The sequence below is a fragment of the Acomys minous genome, assembly GCF_964271855.1.
Source record: "Acomys minous genome assembly, chromosome: 10".
Lineage (NCBI taxonomy): Eukaryota > Metazoa > Chordata > Mammalia > Rodentia > Muridae > Acomys > Acomys minous.
Window position 1 is genome coordinate 35,500,963 of NC_140491.1, and position 7,911 is coordinate 35,508,873.

Genomic DNA, 7,911 nt, shown 5'->3' on the forward strand with positions numbered 1-7,911 from the left:
ATCATCATCATCATCATCATCATCATCATCATAATCATCTTTGTAACAATAACAACAACAATAATAATAGGCTTGCTTTTTAAATTTAATGGTTTATAAGATTGAACTATATTCTGCATAATTAATTTTTCTCAACCCAAACCCTTTTCTAAGGCTGTCCCAGTTTCCCCAGTATTGCTCTTCTGGTGGGAGGCTAGAGACAGCCTCAGTTCTGCAGCCATAGCAAGAGGCAAAATGACCCCGGGAAGTTGCCTGTCTGAGCACATCTGCACACATCATGACCATCCAAGTTTTTCCTTTCTTTTTCAGACAAGATCTCATATAATTTGTGTTAGCCTTGAACTCCCTATGTTATAACTGGACTTTCTTTGTACCTCCAGCTCCCAAATAATGACATGGAGACTTTTTATTAATATGTGAAAGCTTAGCCTTAGCTCATTATAGATGGTTGTGAGGCACCATGTGGTTGCTGGAACTTGAACTTAAGACCTTTGGAAGGGCAGCCAGTGCTCTTAACCTCTGAGCCATCTCTCCAGCTACTAACTATCTCTTATAACTTAAATTAAGCCATTTACTTAATCTACTTTCTGCCATGTGGCTTATTACCTCTCAGTCTCTTAGTCCCAGCACCTGGTGCTTTGTTTTTGTTTTTGTTTTTTGTTTTTGAGACAGAGTTTCTCTGTATAGCCTTCGCTGTCCTGGATTCACTTTGTAGACCAGGCTGGCCTTGAACTCACAGCAATCCACCTGCCTCTGTCTCAGCCTCCCGAGTGCTGGGATTAAAGGCCTGTGCCACCACACCCAGCCCTGATGCTATTTTTGGTTTGTTTGTTTTGTTCTGTTTTTTGAGACAAGGTTTCTCTTGTAGTAGTCCTGGCTGTCCCAGAATGGCTTTGTAGACCAGGCTGGCCTCAAACTCAGAGTGATCTGCCTCCTGAGGTTTCTCTGTGTAGCCGTGGCTATCCTGGACTTGCTTTGTAGACGAGGCTTGCTTCGAACTCACAGTGATCCTCCTGCCTCTGCCTCCTGAGTGCTGGGACTGAAGGCGCCACCACCTGGCTCAGTCTATTATTCTTTCTTTTCTATTTTAGTAATAGTACGTGAAACCAGGGGGATGAAGGATGGGAAAAAGAGCCAGGCGTGCATCACCATGCCCAGCTTAACAAAAGTTAATTAATTTTAATAAATATTTTTGAGACAGGGCTTCTCTGTGTAGCCTTGACTGTCCTAGACTCAGTTTGTAGACCAGGCTGGCCTCAAACTTACAATGATCTGCCTGCCTCTGCCTCCCAAGTGCTGGGATTAAAGGTGTGCACTACCACGCCCAGCAACAAAACTTTATTATTATTATTATTATTATTATTATTATTTGGTGTTTTGAGACAGGGTTTCTCTGTGTAGCCTTGGCTATCCTGGACTCGATTTGTAGACCAGGCTGGCCTCGAACTCACAGCGATCCGCCTGCCTCTGCCTCCCGAGTGCTGGGATTAAAGGAGTGCACCACCACACCCGGCTAACAAAACTTACTTTTTAAATTGTTGCTTTTTGTGTTTATTTTTATTGGACTCTGCTCCTTTGAACATGTGCGTGACTAAGAGGAAGAGACCAAGGGATTGCCTCTAAAGAAGCCAAAAATAGAATTTGATTCCATCTGGTCAACACCTTAGGAGAAAGCCTAGCATTGTCACTACAGCCTCAGTCACACACCTGTAATATTGAGACACCCAGCATGGTGGCACATGCCTGTACTCCCAGCACCTGAAAACAGGAGGATTGCTTCAAGCCTGAGGCTAGACTAGCCCATACGGAAAGTTTCAGACCATCCAGTACTACCTTGTCTCAAAAATAACTAAAATAGGAGCCCCCCCCCCTCGATCTTGATCATCCGGAATCGCTCCGTAGCAGAGAGTAGGGGATTCACAGTGCGGACTGCGTGTTCCTGTGTGAGCATGTGCACGTGGAGCTCAGTGTGGGGCGTCTGCCTTCATCACTCTCCACTTGTGTTCTGTTTCATTTACTTAGAGACAGTATCTTCCATATAGCTCTGGCTGTCCTGGACTCAATCCCACGCTGGCCTCCAACTCACAGGAATCCACCTGCCTCTGCCTCCACAGTGCTGGGATTACAGGTGTGTGCCACCAGGCCTGAGTGCAACCCACTTTAGTTTTTGAGCTGGGTCTCTCACTGAACCTTGAACTCACTGACTGGTTAGACTGGCTGGTTGGCAAGCCCCAGGGACTCTCCAGTCCCCCAGCACTGGGACTATGGGTGCATGTCTTCCTGCCCAGGTTTGTGTGGGGTGCTGGGGATTGAACTCAAATCCGCTTGTTTGTGTGGCAGGCACTTTACTCACTGAGCCATATTTCCAGTCCCAGAACTGTTTTCTGTCGATTTAAAGTAAAATTTGTGGGCATAAAAGTTTGTATTGTAGAATAGTGCATATCTAGTAATCCTAGGAAGCAGAGATTCCAGCCCTGGAAACAGAGATCCCAAGGCAAAACAAAGCGAAACAAAACAATGTGAGACTGGGGATGTGGCTGGGTGATAGGGCATTTGTCCTGGTTTCTGTGAAGATCTGTGCTCGATCCTCAGTGTAGGAAGGGAGGAGGGAGGGAGGGCGGAGAAATGGCTCAGCAGTTAGGAGCACTTGTCCTCTTTTGAAGGACCTGGGTTTGATTCCAGAACCCACAAGGCAGCTCATAACCATCTGTTACTCCATCCAGTTTCAGGGGTGGGATTCCACTTCTGACCTCCTCAGGCACCGGGCATGCATGTGGTTTGTTTTTTGTTTTTCGAGTCCTGGGCTCCAGCATGGGCAACCACTGCCTGCAAATAACTAAATCTTACAAAAGCAAAAAACAGCTGGGCAATGGTGGCACACACCTTTAATCACAGCACTCAGGAGGCAGAGGCAGGAGGATCTCCGTGAGTTTTGAGGTTGGCCTAGTCTACAGCTTGAGTTCCAGGACAGCCAAGGCTACACAGAGAAACAAACCCCAATAGAAAAACCAAACCATGGTGGCGCACGCCTTTAATCCCAGCACTCGGGAGGCAGAGGCAGGTGGATCGTTGTGAGTTCGAGGCCAGCCTGGTCTACAAAGTGAGTCCAGGACAGCCAAGGCTACACATAGAAACTTTGTCTCGAAAAACCAAAAAGCAAACAAAACAACAAGAAAACACAAACCAAACCAAAAACAAAAAACAGGTCGGGACACTTGTGACCTCAGCTATCTCCAGCTGAGGATGGGAGGGTCAAAAGTTCAAGGTAGGTGGGCAAGATGGCGGCTCAGCAGTTAAGGGAGCTTGCCTAACCTGCATGTACACCTGAAGAGGGCACCAGATCTCATTATAGATGGTTGTGAGCCACCATGTGGTGCTAGGAATTGAACCCAGGTCCTCTGGAAAAGCAGCCACTGCTCTTAACCTCTGAGCCATCTCTCCAGTCCCTTTTCTGTTTTTTTGTTTTTTTGTTTTTATTTTTGTTTTTTAAAGATTTATTTATTTTGTATACTATACTATGCCTGCATTATACCTGCAGGCCAGAAGAGGGCATCAAATCACATTACAGATGGTTGTGAGCCACCGTATGGTTGCTGGGAATTGAACTCAGAACCTCTAGAAGAGCAGCCAGTGCTCTTAACCTCTGAGCTATCTCTCCAGCCTCTTGTTTTTGTTTGTTTGTTTGTTTGTTTTTTTGTTTTTTCCAGACAGGGTTTCTCTGTGTAGCCTTGGCTGTCCTAGATTTACTTTGTAGACAAGGCTGGCTTCGAAATCACAGGATCCACCTGCCTCTGCCTCCCAAGTGCTGGGACTAAAGGCGTGCGCCACCACCACGCCTGGCCTTGTTTTCTCGTTTATTTTGTTTCTTTGTTTTTTATTACATATACACTTTTGTCTGTTTGTGTGCCTGCACACCAGAAGAGGGCACCAGATCTCATTATACATGGTTATGAGCCACCATGTGGTTGCTGGAAATTGAACTCATTTGGTACCTGATACCAACAAATGAAATTACTGGATGAAAAGCTAAACGCATTTCCAAGGCTTTAAAATAGACTGCAAAATGTCTCTGCAGAATGGCGCCACTTCACCTTCTCTAGGCAGCGGGATCTGTGAACGCACACTCCTTCCTGTTTATGCCAGCTATAATGGTGACAAGCAAAATATTTGGTAGTTTGAAAGCTGAAAATGATTTTTGTTGTTGCTGTTTTGTTTTGTTTTTGGTACCAAGACTGAACCTAGAGCTCTGCATATGCTAGGCAAACAAGTCAATTGCAGCGCTCTACCCTTACTCCCTCAAAATGCCTTTTTTTTTTTTTTTTTTTTTTTTTTTTTTGGTCTTTTTGAGACAGGGTTTCTCTGTGTAGCCTTGGCTGTCCTGGACTCGCTCTGTAGACCAGGCTGGCCTCGAACTCACAGTGATCCGCCTGCCTCTGCCTCCCGAGTGCTGGGACTAAAGGCGAGCGCCACCACGCCCGGCTGCCTTTTTTTCATTTATTCAACAACAAGCTGTGAGTTAAAGGCCAGGAAGGGCAGCTTGCTTCTTCAGTGGGAGGAGTGCTGTACTCTGCTGTGCTCTGCTGCCTACTGGACGGTAAAGGGTCACCACACGCAGAAACTCACAGCAGCTGTGGGTACCTGCATGCGATCAAGCCAGTCAGCGTCCAGCATGGATGGATGGAAGGGGGCTTGTGAGGTTCCATGCTAGCTGAGGAGCTATTGACAGTTAAGACTGCTGGGGAGAAGGAGTTATTTTCTTTTGAGGGTGTGGTCACTGTTAGGTTAGCCATGCTCCAGTGCCTTGGGCACAAACAGCACTAATTGGAGTCAGTGAGTTCTGAGATATATGTGTGTGTGTGTATGTGCGTGTGTGTGTGTGTGTGTGTGTGTGTGTGTGTGTGTGTGTGTGTAGATAGATAGATAGATAAATAGATAGGCAGGCACTTGGGAGGCAGAGACAAAGGAAGGCCTGTGAGTTTGAGGCTAGCTTGGTCTACAAAGGCAGTTCAGGACAGCAAGATTACACAGAAAAATCCTGTCTCAAAAACAAAAAACAAAAAAAAAAAGGAAAGAAAAAAACAAAAAAGAACAACAACAAAGCCGGGCGGTGGTGGCGCACGCCTTTAATCCCAGTACTCGGGAGGCAGAGGCAGGCGGATCACTGTGAGTTCGAGGCCAGCCTGGTCTACAAAGTGAGTCCAGGATGGCCAAGGCTCCACAGAGAGACCCTGTCTCGAAAAAAAAAAAAAAAAAAAAAAAAAAAAAAAAAGAAAGAACAACAACAAAATAAGAAGAAATAAAAATATTCTTTTCTTTTTCCTTTTTTTGGAGACAGGGTTTCTCTTTGTAGCCTTGGCTGTCCTGGACTCACTTTGTAGACCAGGCTGGCTTCGAACTCACAGGATCCACCTGCCTCTGCCTCTGCCTCTGCCTCCCCCGTGCTGGGATTAAAGGTGTGTGCCACCACGCCCAGCTGAAATAAAAATATTCTAAAAAGCCATAAGCAGTGGAAGAGATAGTTCAGTGGTTAAGAGTACTGTTTGCTCTTCCAGAGGTCCTGAGTTCAATTCCCAGCAACCACATGCTGACTCACAATCATCTATAATGTGATCTGATCCCCTCTTCTGGCCTGCAGTCATACATGGAGATAGAGCACTCATAAATAAATAAATATTAAAAATAAAAAATCATAAGTAAAAATAAGAGACGGTGGCAGGTGGTGGTGTGTGCCTTTAATCCCAGTTATTAGGAGGCTGATGTAGGCAGATCTCTGAGTTTGAGGCCAGCCTGGTACAAAGTGAGTTCCAGGACAGTCAAGGCTACACAGAGAAATGCTGTCATGAAAAACCAAAGAGAGAGAGAGAGACAGACACACAGACATACATAGAAAATAACATTTAAAAGTCATAAGAGGAAAGAGCTGGGGCTGGAGAGATGGCTCAGAGGTTAAGAGCACTGTCTGTTCTTCCAAAGGTCCTGAGTTCAATTCCCAAAAACCACGTAGTGGCTCACAACCATCTATAATGATGCCCTCTTTTGTCTTGCAGGCAAAACATTCTATTTGTAATAAACAAATAAATCTTTAAAATAAAAAAGAAAGAAAGAAAGAAAGGGCTGGAGAGATGGCTCAGCCATTAAGAGCACTGGATGCTCATCCAAAGGTCCTAAATTCAATTCCCAGCAACCACACGGTGGCTCACAATCATCTATAAGGAAACCTAATGCCCTCTTCTGTTTGATGCTCTCTTCTGTCATGCAGGCATACATGCAACAAAGTGTGTATATATACATAAGGAAAATAACAAAAGAGAACTAGTCCATATGTAGAGAAAGACCCAGGGGAAATGTTGGTAGCTCTTAACTCATGGTCGTGAAATCACACGTTCTTATTAACGTTTTCTTGTTGCTTTCATATGCTGTCTAAAATTCCTATGGCTTTTACAATCAGGAAAAAAAATAAGGAAAACAAAGTTATAAAAGCTGAAAAGAAGTTTATGTGGGTCAGGGCTTTTGCCAAAGATGGTCCAAGATAAGGGGTCCAAGAAGAGGGGAATTTGAACTGGGTAGAAAAGCTGGGAGAAGATTCTTTTGTGTCCTTTTGTCAGCTTCTCTGGGGTTTGGAATTCTTGACGGCAAGGTCTGAGGTCTAGTTTGCTTACTACTGTATTTTCTAGCATCTAAAAAGCCCACAGAACAAAACAAACAGCGCCTGGTGCTTAGTAGGTGCTCAATCAATACCAATTTAATGAATGAATGAATGACCTTGACAGCTTTGCTTAGCCTGAGAGACAATGATGCTGATGCTCTTCAGTTGGCTATCCATCTGGTGAGGAGCCAAAACTGAGGTACACAGTTTCCATGGCAACCAAAGAAGGTCCACCAGGCCAGCAGCAGGAGGCAGACGCAGGGACTGTAAGCTGTTTCTCTTCAAGGTGTAGCCTAGAAACTGGGAACAAGGTAGCAGGCTCTGTCAACAGATGTGGAGGAGGAAAATTTTTCATAAATACAGATGGCTTAGCTGTTTCGCCTGGCAGGCTTGTTAAGCCAATCAATGGACACTCGGGTAGGTCAGCTTTAAAGATGGGAGGCTCTGGTCTGGACCCAGATGTGTCATCTTGGAGCTAATTCAACACCTCTGAGCCTTAGTTTGCTCATTCTTGTGTGTGTGTGTGTGTGAAGCTTTAAAATTATTGGTAAGACGGTACGTGTGGTAGAGACTATGGAAGGTCTGCTGGTTCCCCACAAAGTCAGATGCAGGAGCTGGCCATGGTGGTACACGCTGTAACTGCAGTGCTTTGGAAGTTGATGGGGGCAGTGGACACCACTGCAAGCTCGAGGCCAGCCTGAGCTGTGCGTTGAGATTTTATGAACACACCTGGAAGCCTAAAGTCACAAAATAGATGCTTGTGGGCCCAAGAGATGGGCAAGATGAAGAATAGGGCTATGGAGAACCCCTGGCCCCTGCAGAATCTTACCAAGGTGACACACAGGACAAAGTTCTGGGCTGGGGTCAACACTGGCATGGAACACCTTCCTGGAGCCACTTCTCCAAGGTAGGGTTCTAAACCACTAGGCTTACAACTCATCCGCATTTGCAAAATGGGGCTAATGTGTGTGCTGAGTTTTCCTCAGAGCACTGTGGGTGATTGAACCCTCTGGATATGCCACCTAGTTTTTTTTTGTTGTTGTTTTGTTTTTTTATTAGTTTTTTTTTTTTTCCTTCGAGACAGGGTTTCTCTGGGTAGCCTTGGCTGTCCTGAACTCACAGCAATCCTCCTGCCTCTGCCTCTTGAGTGCTGGGATTAAAAGCCTGCACCACCACGCCCGGCAGCCATCCAGTTTTCTAAACACAGCCTGCTGATATCCATCCAGTCCCTGACTCATAGTCACTGATGGGGTTCAGATCTCTGG